This window comes from Cyanistes caeruleus, chromosome 3, assembly GCF_971803275.1.
Source record: "Cyanistes caeruleus chromosome 3, bCyaCae1.hap1.1, whole genome shotgun sequence".
Taxonomy (NCBI): domain Eukaryota; kingdom Metazoa; phylum Chordata; class Aves; order Passeriformes; family Paridae; genus Cyanistes; species Cyanistes caeruleus.
This window is the reverse complement of record NC_141703.1, coordinates 52128704-52149188: the sequence shown is the minus strand read 5'-3', so window position 1 is coordinate 52149188 and position 20485 is coordinate 52128704. Positions and strand designations below refer to the sequence as shown.

General features: G+C 35.9%; 1 long non-coding RNA gene across 1 annotated transcript; it reads left to right on the top strand.

The window, feature by feature from the left end:
* Window positions 1-609: 609 nt before the first annotated feature.
* LOC111932091 (uncharacterized) lies at window positions 610-10143 on the top strand. Its single transcript, XR_015284550.1, has 3 exons — window positions 610-724; window positions 1489-1645; window positions 9931-10143. It is a non-coding gene; the product is annotated as an uncharacterized LOC111932091 (long non-coding RNA).
* Window positions 10144-20485: the final 10342 nt, after the last annotated feature.

Here is a 20485-nt window from a genome sequence, read left to right as displayed (position 1 = left end):
AAAAAACACTTTTGAGAGAAGAGTAGATTCAACTTTTTTTCGATGTGAGAAATGAAAAACACATAAAGAAGGGGAGATTTTCAATAACCAAATGTTGAAAAAAGGAGATTACAAATACTCATGCAATACTTTTTGTGAGTGGTCAATAGACCTAATGTAGAAAATCTGTATTTTGTAAATTCTTGTGCTGATCAGTGTTAAAGCCCTCTAGCTTAAGAATAAGAGATGAAAAAAAGAATAAGAATTAAAATCTTGTTTCAGTTTCTATGTAAACAGGTTGCTAGCCCTTATGACTGTAGAGAAATGCATGAAAAATTAACCCAAATATACCCAAGAGACTAAAGAGACAGAAGTCAAAACTGTCCTTTCCATAAAAATAAGTGCAAGGTTTTAGGCTCTGAGTCATGCATTTTTAGCATTTTGGTCTTGGCAATATATTTGACTAACTGAAGGTACTGGTCCAGACTCTGAACGTGGAAGACAATTAGGTTGAAAATTAGAATGAAGAGATAGAGTCCATGATTGTGAGGTAATAAAGGAGTGCCCGTAGCAAAACCATGACAATGGATTTCAAAAAAGAAACAGTTTGTCACCCTCTGGAAGCTGAATAGGTTGATATGGTAGTAATGGAAGGATTCTCAATAAAAATAAAAATAAGAAATGGAACTGAGGGCAACAGCTAATTTCCATGATGCAGAACATAAAGAATGAATGTGGAAGCAAGGTAACTACATATGAAAAAGTACAAATATATATACACATAACAGCATGTAAAATATTATTTGACTTGACATTAAAAAGAAATCATATCATTTAAATGTGAAACAAAAGTTTATAAATCTTTATAAGATAAAAAAGAGAACAGGAATTTAGAAGGAAAATATGTCAGGTATGCAAAGGAAAAAAACCCAAATTTTAACCCAGCAAGTATCAGATAAGAAAATAAATTGATTTCTTAATGCTTGTCAAGAAAGAATATTTGGACTAAAGGGAAAAACAAGTAGAAGATGAAAAAGAAAAGACTGTAAAGGTCAATTTCTTTTCAACAGCATTCTTGAAAAAAAGGGTTTGACTGTGATGAAATGTTTAACAAGTAAAAAATGGGCCTGAATGAAGAAAGATTAAAGATTATGTAGATAAAGGTATCTGAGATAGCATGTTCTGATGAAATATACTATATTTAAAGAAGACACTCAAACTATTTCTGAGTCATTGACAAGTATTACAGAAAATTTACAAAAGAAGAATGAAATCTCAAGAGACAGTAAAACATCAAATACAAGTATCTGTGTTTTAAAAAGATTAAGTGCATATGGGGGATTTACTGCTGGGAATTACAGCCATTTTTGGTATCTGAAAAGATGCCAGGACAGATTATTAAACAATCCATTTGTAAACACCAGGAGGATAATAAGATTGTAAGAAACAGCTTAGAGATTTATCAAGATTAAATAATGTCAAACAAATCTAATTTCCTCTTTGCTCTAGATAACTGACCAAGGAAGCAGAAGAGAGGCTGAAGACCTTTTTTTTTTTTTTTTCCTTTTGCAAAGGCATATAGCCACATGAAATCTCGTCAGAAAATTGCAGAGAAATATTGTAGATTAAACAAGCACTAATGGGGAAGGAAACCTTTTCTCAGACGGTATGCATCACTTTCTAATTGCTAGCCTTGATGGACTACTCAGGTGTGATCCGTGTGAATAGTATTAAAGAAATATATGTGTTCATAATTACATTCAGAATATACTGGTAACTCACAGAGGTGTTTAAATGGGAATTCAGCAAAACTGTAAAAATCTCTATGCATTCTAAAAAATAATATAAATTAATTAAGATATTTTTAAATAGATGGATTATTTATTTTTTCATCATTTTGAATAAGGATGATAGTGTTTAATTAAAAAAAACCCCAGCCATCAGATATATGGGATAGGCATACATAAAGAAAGGCTATTAAAGGAATTACCAGAATCCTGTATTCTAGACTGTTTTAGTTTTTTCACCCTTGTGTCAGAAGAGTGAGTGGTTAGATTCCTTCCTCATATTGGGATGATATGATAGCAAACAAGTGAAACAGTTTTGCATTATATTTAGGAGTCTCTTCCCACAACAAAAAATATAGTTGTTTGTGTCTAAGAAGCTTTATGGTTTAAGTGTAGACAAATTCTCAGTGAATTTGATAACTCATTTTTCTTAATAGCATTTTTATTAACGCTATGATTAGCTATTTGTTCTAGGACAAATAAAGTATATCAAATGTTAGTAGATATTTGATTACTGAGATTAGCTCTGTTAGTTAGAGTATGGTGCTAAAATCATCTCAGATTGCAGGTTCAATCCCTGTACAGACCATTTACTTAAGCATTGGACTTGGTGCTCTTTGGGGGTCCCTTCCATGGAACCTCTGCTTGGTCTGACAGAAGTTTTTGCCTTTTTCCCATTAACAGGACCAACCAGTAGCAAAGTGTGTTCCCCAGAAATATGCACAGCCACAAGCAGATCCACATGGGACACAGCACATCATATAACAGCCAGACAAGGCTCTGTCCTCAGAAACTCCCGCACTCAAGACTCACACCATGCACACACAGCCACATTCCCTAATCCTCTTGGGCTGGCAGAGGCAAAAATCACTGGAGCAGCACACACACCACATTCCCCAAGGTCACGGACACAGACATGGATTTCCCAATCACCAGCATGGCCACTCTGTCCACCTGGCTCCTCTATCCAGCCACCTTTAGCTGCCTCACAGGTCCCTAATAGCCAGCTGCTCCAGCTGTGGGCTCATTGGATACACACAACACTACTCCTACAGGCAGAACACCCTTGTGAGTCCTCCCTAAGGAGATAAAACCTCCACCCATCTGGTACCCGTGCCCATACCCAGAACTTCCTACTTCTCACGTGGCCCTGCTTACAGCTTGCCAGTGAATCCACACACAAACACCACACACACACACCACACACACCCTGCTGAGCATGTGTTAAAACCTGCCCCAGAAGACAAGGGTAAATCAGGTTTTATTAATAGATCCTGTATGACAGATTAAACAGCACTGAATAACTGGAGTTTGTAAATATATGTATGTAGGGTTTGTTTTGGAACAATTTGGTTGCAACAGAAAGCAGGTATGTAGCCATTTTGGTTGTTATTATCTCTAGCAGTATAAAAGTACAAAAAAAATAACACTTAAGAAAATGAAGAAAAGAATAAAAGTAGAACGATATAGAGTCCCTACTGTTGAATCCAGAAATCATACTTGATTGCTGCAGTTCTGATGTCCCATGGTCAAAGTGAAGTTCATATTCCTGTTAAAATGATGATCTTGATCTGTCAGGGAAAGTCCGTGAAATTCAAAGATTTCATGAGTTATAGTTATATATATAGCTACAGTCTCTCAAGTAGGAATGACCAATCTTCCCTGGGGCAAAGAGATGAATGATGTTAATAGTGTGAATCAAGAGTCCAAGTAGTTCCAGCTGCCTATAGGGTCAGTGCAGTTGAGTCCATTATGGCCCACCAGGGCCATCAGCAGAAATGGATACCTTCAGGCCATCTGTGAATGTCCTAGTACTTCCCAGGGAAGTTATCACAGCTGAATTCACTTAGCTCAGGACAAAAAGACAGTACCCCACCTACCCAGCAGGGTTTGCCTCTTTCTTTATTTCCTTGGGTAAGAGCTGTAGCCTGAGGTGTCAGGGGTGGTTTCCATCTGCACCTTGGCAGTTTTTCCCTGATTGTTTGAGCTATCAGCATTCCACTCTCTCTTCCAGCATCACTTGTGGATACGTTCTTCTCCCTAGACCTGGAATGATTAGACAATAGTTCCTCCTTTGCCTTATCTCAAGTTCCCATCACAATCCAAATTCCAGTTAGTAGGCATATTTGGGGAGGAGTGGGCTTCAGTGGTCACAGATGAGCAACTGCTTCTTTGCAGTTTGCTTTAGTGGACAAAGGTCCTCTGAAGATTTTAGCAATGTTTAAGCCATCACCCATTTCAGTCTCTCTCAGGAGGTACAAACACTTGCATCCAGCAGTCAGCACAGGGTACACTGAGGCTGTGTTCTACTGTCCTGCTCCAGCCACAGGTGGGGAGCCTTTTCCATTTGCCTTACCCCAGCCCTCACCTCGGTACAGCTACTGCTGTACAGACCATGTACAACATGTACAATAGCATGCTGGCATTGAGTCCTTGCAGCAGTGTCACTCATGGGGTAGACAGATGCAGACAGATAATTAAAACAAGATTTAATGTTGTATAAGAAAACAGAACAGATTGTGATGATCAGAGAAGCACACAGACTGCCTGGTTTTTGTGCCCCTTTCTGTCTATTCCCCTTTTCCTTCCTCTCATGTTCCCTTTCTGAGCATAGTGATCTATCTGCCTGTAGTTCAATTGACATACCTCTGAACTTCTCAAATACCCAAGATCCTCATATTTGCATCCTTATCATCTGCAAAGAGCAGGTTGGCCCTTTTTGAAGTGGTGCCTGAAATTCCTTGGTAGCCCATTAGTTTGACCTGCAAGGTTGTTTCCTTGTATTGTCTCTACTGTTTTTGTGAGGTCTGCCTCCTCCTTTTCTTTACCATTCTGCTTCACAAAGTCCTTTGTCCTGGTTTTGGCTGGGATAGACTTAATTTTCTTAGTAGCTGGTACAGTGCTGTAACCTGTATTTAGACTAGTGTATTGGGTCTGGCTGAAGCAGAGCTCATTTTCCAACAGCAGCTCTCACAGTGCTGCACATTGCATTGGTAGCTGGAAAGGTGTTGAATAACACATCAATGCTTTGGCTACTGCTGATCAGTGCTGCAACAGCATCAGCACCCTCTCCAACATTCTCCCCACATCAAGGGGCCTAGACTCAGCAAGATACTGGGAGAGGACACAACCATACCAGCTGACCTAAATTAATCCAAAGGAGTATTCCTTACCATATGACCCCAGATATAAAAGCTGACTGGTGTCTTTAGAACAGAAATTTTCATGACCTCAGAAAATTTGGTTGTTAAGGTGGAAGACAGAAAAGCACATTAACAAAAATATATTAACATATTACTTTTAATTTTAGCTATTTTCGTCTGTCTTCTTTATTTAAAGTTCTCCTGCTACAAGCCTACATCATGTACATGATCAACACAAGAGACAGCATCTTAGTCCATATCTTCTCTGATTAGCTGATCACCTGTTTCCAGAACTTGGGGAAAAAAAAATCTGGGCCTATTTGTGAATTTATACAGATATTAAGACGTAAGATGCACTTTTTGTGCATTGTTGAGATGAAGAATGAGGGATGGGACCACTTTGCTTTGAAATGATTTATTGCTCAAGTAGCCAGATAACATATCAGTCTCAAGGTGTGAGATTTAGAGAAGCAACAAGTCAGCCATAGCTCGAGGAAGTCATGAGTTTCTTCTCTGCACAACAATATGTAAGATTTTGGTCCAATAGGCAGTTGACATGAAGCTTGTCTTCACTTATTAACCTAACACCTTTGCTTAATTTTGCTGCACTGCGTCTGTCTCTTAGCCACTGAGCTGACAGTCATACACACCTCTGTTATAGTTTCTAGATCTCTAACTTACTCTATAACTCACACTATTACAGCTTAAACCTTAAACTATTTTACCCAATATAATTTCTTACCTACTCTAGGCATATTCTTACTTATAACTATAGAGACATAAGTTTATAATTTCTCTACCCAATGTCTGTGTACCTTGATCAGTACATCAATCTAAGCTCTTTCTAAGGCTGCTGATTGAACCCTTCAGTCTCTGCAGAAGTTTGTATTTTTTGGTTTCCTACAGTGCATCTAAGGCATTCTTTTCTTTAGAGATGAAAAAGTGATTGAAATATTGCTCAACGTTGAAGCTCTTTCCCCTCACTTGGAGAAAGAACCTCACATAAAGAAGCTGGTAAATGGACTTAAGATTCCTTGATTTTGTGTAGAAACCTTTTCCCTATATCTAGTCCATTTTCATGTGCATAAACCTATTGGATTAGGTATCATCAGGTATTAACCACTGTTTTGTCTAAAGGACGGGCTTTCATTCGCCTGCACCAGAAGTCCAAAGTAGAAGCAAAGAGTTTCATATTTCATAGACACATCCTCAGCCCTAATGGAGCTGATCAACTCAAAATTATGTACATTACCTGACCTTTGAAAAAGTTTGATATTTTAGAATGCCTACTCTAAAGATGTTTCTCAGTTAATAAGGCAATTAAAAAAAATAACGACAGTACTTCTTAGCATAAATAACTAAACTAATTCAGAGAAAATTTTTATTTCCCAATTAATCAAACTTCTATGTAGTTGTCGTAGGGCTTTTTTTTTTCCCTGAAACATCTTATACACAATTATTGTTTCTTTTTTTCATAAAAATAATTTCAAATAAATTTTATGCCTTAAATTCTGATAATAAAAAACTCAAATCTTGTTATGGGTTGGGATTTTTTTTGGCTTTTTTTCCTCCTCATTCATCTTTCTGTGCCACAATCTATTTTGAGCACAAGGGAAAAGGTAATTTTCTCCCAATACACATCCATTTGGCACCTTTGTGGGTATGAAAGAATAACTCTTGAGTTTAATGACAACTGATTCAGAGCTATGTTCAAATACCTTCTTCAGACTGATTTTTCTCAGGCATACTAAAGCTTTAGTTTTGAATTGGCTGGGTTAAAACTTACTTTTCACTCTTTGGGGTAAAACTGGGAAATATCCATTAGTATCCACTGAGATAAATGCAAAAGAAAATTTGCCATGTTTTGAACAGAGTGAGACATAATAATTTCCTTAAGCCTTTCTAGAGCTTGAATAAGGTATTCATTCTATATTGAGTATTTTTCTGCATAATTTGTTAACATTGAATATAAATTTTTAAATTATTAAGACTTCCTTGTCATTTAATACTTACTTTAAGAGTACAGTTGCCTTAAAATTTTTATCTTAACAGGGAACAAAAGAGAGTATGAAAATCTGTTAGTATCTGGTGATCTCTTGTGAAAAGGTTCATATAATTAATATAATATAATATAATATAATATAATATAATATAATATAATATAATATAATATAATATAATATAATATAATATAATATAATATAATATAATATAATATAATATAATATAATATAATATAATATAATATAATATAATATAATTTATTACACAGGAACATTGAAAAGTCTACCTTGGTGCTGCTTCCTGCTAATGAAAATATCACAAAAAATTATTTAGTGAAATTCTGTAAAAGCCATCGCGTTACCTGGCATCTAAAGAAGGTATAAAGAAGACCCAAAGCAAATGGAAAATTACAGCCAGAATTAAGTTATAATTTAATCTTGCAACTAGTTTTGTAATATGATGTCCTAAACTTTGAATATTTGAACTAGAGGCAAAATTCAGGGTTGGCTTTGTTTTCACTAGATTAAATAATGCAAAAGAAATGACAGCAAGGACTTCAAAGACTGAGAAGCAGAGTTCACATTGATCTTGCAACAAAACTGTGCAGATTAAGTCCTAGATGCAACTGACTTGCATACTACTAAGCATTCCAGGATATTCAGCAGACTCTGAAAAATCATTGAAAAGGAATAAATGAGTACCGACTGCTAGAATTGAAAGTATTAAGAAAAGAGATGCTGAAGGAGTATGAATACTGATAATAGGAAAGAAGTCAGGAGTCAGGAACGTACAGCATAGGGAGGAGGATTAGGTGGGTTTATCCTGTGGGTTACCCACTAATATAAAAAGGTGCCTGAATTGCTCTCCCTCTATCTCATCTGGAATTTCTATTCCCCTGTAGGTGAATATATAACACGTTGAAAGCTAGGAGCACAAAATTAGGTTTACTTAGATTTACATAGCAACTAGCTTGAATTCACAAGTGGCCTAGAGTGGCTGACTGGAAGTGTGAAATATTAAAATTGGGAAGTGGGATTGGAAGTTTTTGAGAGACCATGTAAGTAGAATGCCATTTAGACCAAAATTCAAAGTATTTAATATAGGAAATGTACAGCTTTCTGATAAGCAGTTGCCACAAAAGGTAACAGACAGAAAGCTACAGCTTCTCTATGATATTGTAGCTTCTAAAAATTAATGACATGTTTAGAAATAAAAAAGTGAGCTGGAAATTGTGGCAAGGAGAACTCTGTGTAGTGGGATATAAAAAAAGGATGAGAAAATGAGTAGCAAATTGCAAATTCATGCCATTTCTCCCAGGAGTTCTTGGAGTTAGTATAATTACTACCTAATATGTCAATCATGATGCCATATTTGCCCTTGATGCTACTAACTATATTAACATCTATTGCCAACTAACATACATATATTACATCTAATCACAATAGCCCCACAGCTATATCAGAAAAAGACCACAAAAGGAAAAAGAAACTCTTTCATAACATAGAAGGGGAAGGGTATGTATGAGGTTTAATACCCATAAAGAGAAAAAACAGCTAAAACAACTAAAATGTTTAATTACAAAAGCAGAATCTTAAATCAGAGTAACCTGTCTTGTAGTATGCTTGGGAAAACTACAAGTCCTGAAACCTAGGAAATCCCAGTATTCTACACCACAAACTGCTTTTTTGTTTGTTTTCCCTGGATGTAATGCAACCTCTAGGCATGCACTTCTTCAGTCCCTCTCTGTATTTTAAGTGTCATCTCTGAATGCTGAAGAGCTCTGGAGGATTACCATTTTGCTATATTCTGCTTTATCATGCAGTACTAACACTCTTAATCATGATTAAATAACCAGACTTCATTCATGTAATATGTATTTCCTGCTAGTCCCCCATGTCAAGATTGCTACACTCTTCACAAAAGCTGTGCAGCACAGAACTGGCTTGAAAGATCTGTGATATTAATGTACATATGTACCTTCATCTATTTCCTTGCACACAAAGGGAAAAGGTTTTTTCTGTCTAAAAGAAGATGTTGCTGACTTCTTAATCACTTTGCCACAGTCTCAGCTCTGGCAAACTATGTTAGTGCATCCATCTACTATCCTGTATTTTTCACCCAATATTGTTAGGTAGTTGGTGTACTTGTAAGGAAGTTCCTTTATCCATTGCAGGAACAGGAGATGAAAGAAAAAAGGAAAAATGCATGTCTCTACCTAATCTGCCATTTACCTTGGCATATCTGTTTCTCAAAAATATCAGTTCCGTGAATGCATGTTTTTGGAGTAACAGATAAAATTGTTTGGTAGAGATTTTTTGTTTGTTTGTTTGGGTTGGGATTTTCTTGGGGGTTTTCTTGGTTTTGTTTTTTTGCTTTTGAACTACCCATTTGATCAGTTCAGTGTAATGAATAGAATGTCTGACTGTATTCTTTGCCCACTTGATCGCATATGAAATGTATAGCATTCCCAATTATATCAATTGATAGTTGAATGATAATCTGAATTGGTTAAAATTATATCATCTTTCTGCCTCAGGCATATAAATGATCCTGCAATGGTGTGCATACATTATGATAAAATTAATTTTTATTCTGGGGAAGAATCAAATAGATAATGGGAGTGGTGAACATATTAATCAATTTCAAGAAATAATTTGCAGTTTAAGTATTGAAGACGGAGCAAATTGTTTTATAGGTGCAAATACTAAGAAGTGGAATCCTCATTAACATTGTCTAATCTTTTTAGTTTGAACCACATCATTTATCTGAACTGCATAATTTAAAGGTCAGGCAAATCTTCCATTTTTCAAGTAAGAATATAGACCTTGACTTTCAGTTCTTCAAGCAGCCAAAAATCCATTTTGGACAGTAGCCAAAAGTCTTGTCAGAGGGAAGGTTTTGATTTACAGGTGGTGAAAACTTTTCTCAGTCTCAAATGACTAGGTTTTATTGCCTCTGTAAGTGAAGATCTCTTAAAACAAACATTTCCTGAGCCAAGAAATTATTTTGTTTTTTAGAACTTCATCTGATAATTCCAACGGCCAAGATCTCCGGGCAGTTTGTGTGGTGTTCAGCAAGATGTCATATTTATCGGAGCTATAGAAGACATTTATTACTTCATACACTGGGATCTCTCTTGGGATTCCTATTGAAATACATGCCATTAAATCACCTTCAGCAAGTTGCTGCACTGATGTCCATGGGGCATCTGCCAAAAAGCAGAGGCTTAGGCTGAGTGTAATACCAAATGATTTGGTTTGACTCTGACTGTGTTCAGAAAAGTTCCAAGGGGAAAAAAAAACAAAAGCAAAAGTAAAAAAATCTAAAGTTTTAATTTCTTAGTTAAACTTCCATTAACAATTAAATGTGTTTTAGATATGCAGAAAAAATGTTTCTAAAACATGGAAAGTTTGTTTCATGTATAATATTTATAGCTTTATAAACCAAAAAGCTAAAGGTCTGTTCATTGAAAAAAATACACTTTCCTGCTATGATTTAGAAATTATTCTGTTTATTTAAGAATAAATTATTAAATTAACATTTTAAGATATTGAAGGTATAGCTCACAACACTGATCAATGCAATATACTCACCACACTTTTGGGAGCACTGGAGAGCTGGAACCTAAGATTCTCATGCTTACCCCTCTGATGAGTAGTACCTTTTGTGAGAGGCGAGATCAGCAAATCAAAGATACAACATTCTCTATATTTCTCTTTTTTGTGCCATCTGAGCAGCTAGAGTAAAATACCACTTGAGTTTTGTTTGGTCCTCATGTGATTTGATTTCAGAGAGAAGATTCTCCACTGTACTCAAAAGCATCTCTATATCTTTGTATATAAATCCATGAAGCAAACTTCTGGACCTCCAGAAGTCCCTTTCGAACTAAAATATTTAATGATTCTTAGCTGAGAAACCTTTGTGAAAAAATACAATAAATTATTTTAAAAGGAAGCCTAATTATTGAAACCAATAATGTCATGACTAAAAAGATTACTTGAAAGAGTTCAAAGTAAATTGAAGAAATAAAAGTAAATTGGCATGAGTTTAAAACAGCTGACGAGAAAGCAAAGAATTAGTGGAATACAGGGAAAAAAGTGTGCAGTGTTTAAAATGGTGTAAAAGTTTATTCTCTCTAAAAAGTATTATCAACATAGATATAGTGGCTAGGTCTCTCTCAGCTTGACCTTTGTGAACTAAATGTTGATCCAAGCTGCAAGGATGGAATCTGTAAATCTTCTCACTGATTGTCATGCAGCTTGCCATCTGCCCCATAGAAGACCATATCTGTCAGGGATATGTAGAATTTACAAAACTAGTTTAATCTAAATGTTTAGTTCATAGATAAATGAAGTGAGTGCTGAACTTGCTACCCAATTCAGTCAATATAAACAATATATGTCCCTTTGCTTTTCCTAATGTTCAAGAGATACAGATGTTTCACCAGAAGAGAACACAAATGAAATAAAACACCACCTGATATATCCCTGATATTCCAAGAAGGAAAAAGATCCAATGCTTCCTTCTGATCTGAAGGAGAAAAACTGAAGCCTTGGAAGACTGGAACACTCCAGTGATGTATTAGTCAGATTAACCAAAGTTTGTAAAGACTTGCAAGTGAAATCCTTAATTTCATTTTTCTATTTTGGAAAAAAAATATTTTTCTATGAAATAGTTTGTTTCTTGTTGTTCTTCTCTTTACATCATGACATTAGTATATATTTGGATTTCTTCTAAAATTGATTGGAAGACTGCTTGCTGTCCTATCAGCAAGTTTCAAAACTATTTCCAATTACTTCAATAAATAGAAAACTAAATTAATATACTTTATATGATGCTAGTAAAACATATTTTCTCATGACACATCTGAATCAGACACAATGAAAACACATTTTACAATCCCCAAAACAGTACCATCTATAAAATAATAGATAAAATAAATGTCTAAAATAATATATAAAATATAAGAATTATTTTAGGGAATAGCTTTGATAATTCCATTTTAATTGTTTTACTATTAACTTAGATTTACTAAAGAATCTCTAACAGAATTCATCCATGGGAACTTGTAACTTTAAACGCCATTAGGAAACAAGAAGGTAAAGGATTAAGTCATGTAATAAAATGAAATTAGAAATGGAAAATCTTAAATTTCCTCATGTGATATCTGGCATTATTTCAGAGCAAAAAGTAGCTTACTTCTAGATCTCTATACTTAATTAAGCTTAAATACATTTTTCATTTTTTTCTGCTTAGCAGAGACTTTGTATGTATGCATAAGGCCTGAAAAATGACATTGCAGGTTGATAGGTAGCCACAACACCTATCACTGTTCTCAGCTTAGTTGACCATATATTAATCTATCTTTTTGGTAGATATTCCTCATGGAAGCTTTGAGTAGAAACTGCCTTTTACCGTGTCTGTATGTTGCACTAGAATTACAGCTAGTAAAATGATTAAAGGATTGAAGTATCTGACATGCAAGGAGATGCTGAGACAGCTGGGACATTCTAACCTCAAAAAGAGAAGACCCAGGAGCATTTTATCATTGTATATAAATACCTGATGGGAGGGTAATTCTGAAAGATAAAGTCAGAATACTCTCAGTAGCACCCAGAGAAATACAGATTGCAACACAACAAACTCCACATAAACATAAGAAAATCTTTTTCTTACTGTGAAGGAGGTCAAACACTGGAGCAGGTTGCCCAGACAGGTTGTGGAATCTCCACCCTTGGAGGAATTCAAAACCTACATGCACGACACTACTCTGACCAGCCCACTCCAGGCGACATAATGATCTCAAGAGCTCCTGCCAGCCTCAGCCATTCTGTGATGCTGTGATAGTTTCTAGCAGAGCTCTTTGATCCCTGATGAGTGGTGCTCTGATATGTGTGTAGACAGATAAATAGTATTAAAGATGGCTAAGTTACATAAGTTTTTGTATTTTTACTGGTTGTGGTCTTGACTATTGAAGCTTAGGTAATTAATTGATTAGATAAGAAATAATATTATGGTCATTACAGTTATCATTATGCTTTAATTTTTGCTCCAACCTTAAATGCTCTGGATGACATTCTTCTTGTATGCCTTTTTGTAATATGAGACGGCTTCCTTCTGGAGATGATTTTTTTACCCCCACTACTGCAGATGGTATGTCAAGAACTAGCCCGAACTACCCTAGAAAGATGTATGTTTTGTACCACCAAAGTCAGAAGACATGAATTATTCCTAAACATGTGCCACAAAAAAACCCCAACAATGACAACAAGAAACAAAAAAACCAAAAACCAACTAACTAACCAACCAACCAACCAACCAAAATAATTACTTCCCCCAAAAAAAACCAAACCCAAAACTTAATTGAATTACTAAATAGCTCAAAAGGAAGATTTATTAATACTAACTTGGAAATGTAAGAAAGTATTTTTGGAGGTGGATTCTGAAGCAACATGTTTTTCTTCTTAAAAAATCTGAAGAAAACCCTGATATGTAATTTTTACCACAATGTAGCATAGGAGATGCATTTCCTCGTAAATAAGAAATAGCTCTTGAGACATTTTTCTTGTCAAAAAAAGAAATATAAATCCCTTCTGGAAGTAGGGGAAAAGAGAATTTTAATTACCCTAAGCCGTGTGACAGTTTACATTTGATAGCTTGACTTTTAATTTCAGTGGTTAGTCACAGAGCACACTGCATTCGCTCAGCCATATGACATCTTATTTCTATTACAAAGATAAAGATACATTTTCTTTTACAAGGCCAAATTTCTGAGGAGTGGTACTGATAAAATTGGCTTGGCATCATGAACAAGAAACTATCATGCTGGGCTAACCAGTATTACGAGAATTCATGTGTTTGCAATGTAGCTGATAAACCATGTAGTGCAATGACTGAAGTTGTTCACAGCCTGCTTACAGATTTTCTATTTAGTCCTTTTAGAGAAAGATGAGTATAAATTAATATTTCTGCAAAGAATTTTCCTTCTCACAAAGGAGAGCTCTAAAAATCTCTCTCTTTAATATTTTCTGTTCTTTTCTTCTTAAAAACAAACTAGATTCTTCTAGTCTGTATCTGATTAACTCAAAACTTTTTTAGATTGTGTTCTTTGTATTTCACAAGCTTTTCATAATTACGAAGAATTTCTGGTCTTTATATGTATTTTAGAATTGTATCACTTTTAAAAATGGTAACTTTGAATGTTGTTCTTTGTTGAAGATTTTGCACAAATGTATTTTTCCTTAATAAATTGGTTTTGAAGTTTATAATCAGGGTGCCACTGTCAGAACAGTACATGGAGAGTTAAAATGTATAATTCAGGTAACTAGATGTCAAGTCATCTTGGTCTTACTCTCTTTTTTTCTTTCTTCCCAAAAAATGCATATGGGCCACTTTTTGTCCAGCAAGACCCCCAGGCCATTTTCTGTCAAGCTCCTCTCCAATCAGCAGGACTCACAGTCTGTCTTGCCCAGTCATGGGATTTGGCATTTCCCTTGTTGCGCTTTGTAAGATTCCCATCAGCCCATCTCTGCAGCTTGTCAAGGTCACTCTGAATGGCAACACAGCCACCTGCTGGTACCATTCCTTCCAGTTTTACATCATCCGCAAAATTCCTGAGAGTGCACACTGTCCCATCATCTAGTCATTAATAAAGATGTTAAAAACACTGGGCTCAGTAACAGCCCTTGCAGTACATTGCTGGTGTCTGGGGTTCAGGTGGATTTTGTGATGCTGATAATGAGCCCCCAAGCCAAGGGGCTCATTTCTCTTTTCAATCCACCTTCAAGTCCTAATCACTTAAGTCCAAATTACTCTGCTATGTCAAAATAACTTTTACTACTCTATCACTGAAAACTTACTCAATCATATATATAAAATCTGCTTTAGTACTTACAATTAACAGTAAGACTAACGCAGTTGAACTTTCTGTAAAATATTTTTTTTTCCATAATTGTAAGCATATTTTCTTGTGCCAAATAACTGAAACTTTGTTGTTTAAGGTAGATGATGTTATGGCTAGAGAATTGTAAGATCCTCCCCATAGTGAAATAGAATACATAGCAAGAACTCATACTAAAGAGATGTGAAAATAGTATGAAACGTGTAAAATCATAACTTTTTATATTATTGCTGAAATTTACCACAGTTGTTTGAGTAGTGAAAAAGGATTTCCATTCCTTGAAAATATGACAGATTCTAATAGGTACATAAGAATAAAATCACACAAAGGACGATTGCAGAGCTTCAACATTATAATCAAGACCTTCTTAATATGTTGAAAAAGCCTCAGACATATATAATTTTTTTTATTATTCTGGGAAACAGCTCTTTACCTGTTTACCTGAATGCTCTTTCCTTGGTGAGGAATGCAATTTGTGGCCCACTGAGTTATTTCAGACTGGCCTTTGAAGGTTCATTAGGAAGTATTGAATATGTTATGGCTACAAAAAATAACACATGAACATGAAATAAAAAATTGCAGAGTGCTTTAAAACTTCTGAATATCAAGATCATGAAAAATAACATTCAAGTTTTATAAAAGCAAAATATCTTTCTGAAGGAAGCAAGATAGATTTTGTTTCCCCCACACCTACCCTTTAGAAAGAATAGCAGAGAACAGAACTCTTTCAAAGACTCATAGCTGAAAGTTTCTTTGGCATAAGCAGTCAATTCATTCCAGATCCCTCATATAGGAGTAATGCTAAAAGGGGTTTCAGTAGCATTTCATGGTCTGAAAATCACTGGTACAAAACCGGAGCAGAAAAGTCCATTTCTACAAACGGAAAACAGAGAAAGAGGAATAGTACAATACCGCTGTTCTGTATAGTGATCTGACTGGGAAATGCTGAAGTACGAGCCAGAAAGACCCAATTGTATGAGGGTGCAAACCAGCCAGCTCTGAAATATGACTTGATAACTCACAATTCAGCTGCAGGGATAGATGAATGTCTGGAGTTAAATTTCTACCTAGTCCAGCTGTGAGAACACTGTTCATTTTACTCAGTTTACAAGATTACTGTCATTCAGTCAAAAGGCATACACTACATATAAATTTAGAACAGGTGAAAGGGTGGATTCACAGCTAGAAATTCTTTTGATGATGGCCCTTGTCTTACCCTGATGTTATTTTCTATTTGCCAGCACAAAGAGATCAAGTACTAATGGTAGTGGTGTTCATTGTTATCTGGTGAGCAATAGCTCAGTTTTGTGATTAGCAAAAAATTAAATGTTAAATTCGTTTGTCCATCATTATTTCAAATCTCTACAAAAGCATTTAAATTGTTAATTATGTTAAAAATCTATTTCAGTATTTATAACTTTTCCCGCATTCATATTCCTGTACTTGACGATAACCCGATTCTTGTATAACCCGATGATCTACACCCGCTGTCTTCAGGAAAGTAGATAAGCTTATTCACGTCAAAACATTTAATTATAAAGCTGATCATGTTGCTTTAGCACATCTTCTAAGAGGGAAAAAGAAAAAAAAAAAAGAAAAAAGCTTAAATTTTATCTTGAAAAGAAAAGACTTAAACATAAAATAGGAAATAGACATGTAATTTAGGAAGAAAGTAACTTGGCAGTTCAAGGTAATTAATGAGCTTCTTATACTCTCTAATGATGAAAATGACTACAGTACCCAGAAAAAAATAACTCTAATATGCGATAAAATTATGACAGATAATGAAAAGCTGCTTCTAAAACATATGCAATTAGTAATTGTGGTTTCACTTCTGTTCATGTCTTTGCACTTCCTGACAGTTAACAAAATAATAATGTAAAATAAATATGCATAGCAGAGTTGGCTAAAATATAGTGTTCTTTTTGTTCAGTAAAATATTATTTTCCCCCACATTTTTTGCATTTGCATGCAGATGGATGAGCAGAAAACCAAATTTATTTGCTTTACAGGAAAGGAAGATAAGGTTTTTGTTTTTTTTTTCTCAAGGTAGATGAGCTGCATAATTGGGGAGGATTAAATCTGGAATTTCCTGATTTAATGTGATGTGGAAGGTTCTCTAGGGAGAATAGGGGAAACTTGTAGAATTATCAAGTGGTCTGAATTTCACTGAGATTTGTTGGGATTTTTGCACTCCTGTGAGTTCTAGGTAGGACTGTAGAAGTGAATTAGAGTGAAATAAGTACTACCAGCAAATGTAAGGAAAAGGTACACTGTGTATTTCAGCTGTGCAAACGTGCTTTATGCTGGGATTTGGGGGTAATAAAAAAAATAAATGCTGGGGGATGGGGGCAAATATGTGATGACAAAAACTATTAGAACATTAATACATATAAACAAAAAGGGCACCCAATAAGGGATATTTTCAAGAGTTAGAGCTAGTTAGAGATTCTATGTGCGCTGAAAGTAGTAAAAACAGTTAGTAAGGAAATTTTTAAACTGAGAGTCCAAGATGGGTATAAAGTATCCTTCAGCAAGGATTCAAAGACATTATTGGTCAGGTCAAACATATTGTGAATCATAATGTTTTCTTGTCCCCAGTGAAGAATTTGCTCTGCTGGCATCAGCCTTCTGGTTCCATTTGCCACCTGCATTCCTGTAGTATGCATTGGGATAACATAAAGATCACAGTTATCTGCTAAACTAAATGAGTGATGCAAATGAGACACCAGTTTAGGTTGATGGTGCCTTCCAATTGCACTGTGGGAAAAAATATCTGCAAACTCATCACTATAAAGCTACAGGTAAAAAAGCATACTTCAAGAATGTTGGCAGTGAACACACCGACTATAAAATTCCAGTCATACGAGGTCTTCTAGAGACCCTAATATAGAGCTAAAGGAAAAGCTGTCTTCTCTGAAAACTATTAGATCTCAAAACCACGAATGAATGTCTATCTGCTTAACAAATAATTGTCTGGACTTTGCTTTGGGTAGGAGATCCATTGTTTTGGTAAGAAAAAATTTAGCTTGCTCTAAATGTAACTAAAGGACATTTAACATAGACAAAGAAAAACATTAAAAATTAATACTGATCTTGAGTTTTACTTGAAGGAAAGCTGGCAGAAATGCAGGCATTCAAAATAATAGTGAAAAACCTCTATTGCTAGGTGACTTAAAAACTTTCAATGGCTTTTGACAAAGCATCATGGCTCCAGCCCACACAAGGGAAACAACCATCATCTACCATTGTTTTTGGCATTAGAAAATTTGTAACTGCATCCTGCAGATAGAACTGAAGTTGTTTTTTTGAACAGAGAAGTTAAGAGCAGTAAACATTTTAGAAATTAATAAGAATTTGGAGATGATGAAAAAGTGGCAATGATGAAAATAATGAGGAGGCATACAACTCGAAAGATAATAGTAACAAAGCTCAAGAGATGAAAACAAATTAACTGCAGGGAAATTGTTTATGTATCAATCACAGATAAATGATACAAAGTCTTTTTGTCTATAATATTTAGAGGGTATCTTTGTCTTAAGGTTTTCTACTTGGTTTGGTTCAAAAGCTCCTTTCTAAATCACTGTCGGACTCTGCCATACGTGTTGTGTGGGCAATGGGCTCCACTCTAACTGTTCATTATGAGAATTATGAGATATGGGTTGCTTTGACCCAGACACCCAGTAGCATAATTTGCAAGCTATGATGTTTTTAATGAGAAGCAGAAAATAAACATTCCCTGCTCACAGTCTTGTATTTGTGGATCCCTTTCACTGTATGCTATAGGATAAACTTGGAGTTACCCTTTAGGCAGTATATTTTGTTTTATATTTTTGTAGGAATGAGGTCCAAAGCCATGAGGCACGTGTTGAGGGGATTTCCATGACAAAGGAATCAATGTGGGTGTGCTAGCCTGCTGATGGAAATGACGGGTTCAGGGAGAGATTATTTTATCTCAGCTTTAGGGGGTGTCACGATCTGCAAGGTGGGATTCGTGATGTGGTTCTTTTAGTCGGTCTCAGAGTACAAAAGATTATCAGCAAACTAAGGACTTAAACAAGAAAACAGTTTATTGAGTGCTCATCAGCACTCAGATGCGATAGAGGGAAAAGAGGAGAAAGCAAAGCATAAGGAAAAGAGAGTGAGGGGATTATAGCTACCAACGTCGAAGTCCACTCAGCCGTCCAACGACGCAGAGTCTTCTGTCCATTGGGGAGATCTCAAAGGAAGGTAAGTTTGGGGTATAATTTTATAGTCTTTTACAAAGCGAGGGGCGCAGGGCCAAAACCAGAGGAGATTGATGATCATTGTGATGAATTCCATTGCGTGGGGAGCAGGTGTAGGGTACAGAGCGATCCATGTCTTGCAAATCTTTGCTCACCAGCAGGAACAAGGACAAGGTGTTGTGGAAAACCCATTGCACAGGGTACCAGGCACAAGCCTCTGCTCACCAGCAGGAATGAGGGCAGTGTACCGTGCAACCACCTGCAAACAATCACTGAGCAAACAACCATCTCAGCTAGGCCCAAACCCCCAAACCAAGTCCCTTGTGATATTCAGGGTCTCAGTCTCTGTCCTTGAGACGGTTGTGAGACAGATGAGGGAATCTTCGGACCGTCTCTTACAGGGGGGTTGAAGAGGAAGTGATACCAACATGTCACAGTTTTGTTCCACCCTTACACAAGACCCACAGCTTTTGTAAACAAAACTCTACATCTCTTATTCACATGTAAAGTCCCTGTCCCCCTCACCAGAATGATAGAAATATGGCATTTGAAATCCTCCACAACAGAGGATGAGAATGCAACACCACACACAATGGCTGGCTCCTCTCTTCTCCCCAAAGCAGGGATGTCTCTTTGATAAGATTTGATTCTCTATGTCAGGTTACACCCAGCTGAAATGAAGCTTAATTGATTACAAAGTTAAGATTAATGAATTATCAATTTTATTTTTTCTTTTAGCATGTGTATTTAGCATTAATGCAGTAAGCACATTTAGCAATGGTGATTTCCAAATTCATATTTTGCTTGCTTCAAAAAGTCCCAATATCTTTCCATTTGTGATTGTGAAAGTTTTTATTGAATGCAACCAGGCTGATAATAGTTATAGTTAGAAATTAAGAGCAGCCAGCCCGACGTTGACCTAAGAATTTACTGGAAATAGCAACTGGAAATAGCAAGGAGATAAGAAAACCAAGAGTAACAACAACAATATTAATAACAAAAGGATTAAGACAAAGAAACAATTTGCATGGAAAAATGCAACATGCAAAATACTGACCAAATCAGGGCCCAAACAGAACCCACATGCCTCCTCTCAGAAGCCAGAGTCCCTTTTCCCCTGCCCCTGGGAATGTCCTGACATGGCAGGAAGACATCTTAGGGTGTGGCCATGCTCCCTCTCAGCTATTGCAAAAAATTAGCCATGTCCTTGCCTGAAACCAGAATAATAAAACAAAGAAAAAGAAGTCACTTAAATTTGTCAATATAATAAATAGAACAAAATTAATGCAACAGTAGCAACCTTCCCTCTAATCTATCTTGGTTGTGTGATATGGATGGTTAAAGGAGGATTTTGTAGGCATTAAATCCAGCTTCTCCCAGTGGCCATGAAATATGAACTGATTGCAGCAGAAATTTGATGAAGCTAGTATGTCCTGTTTTAGTCTG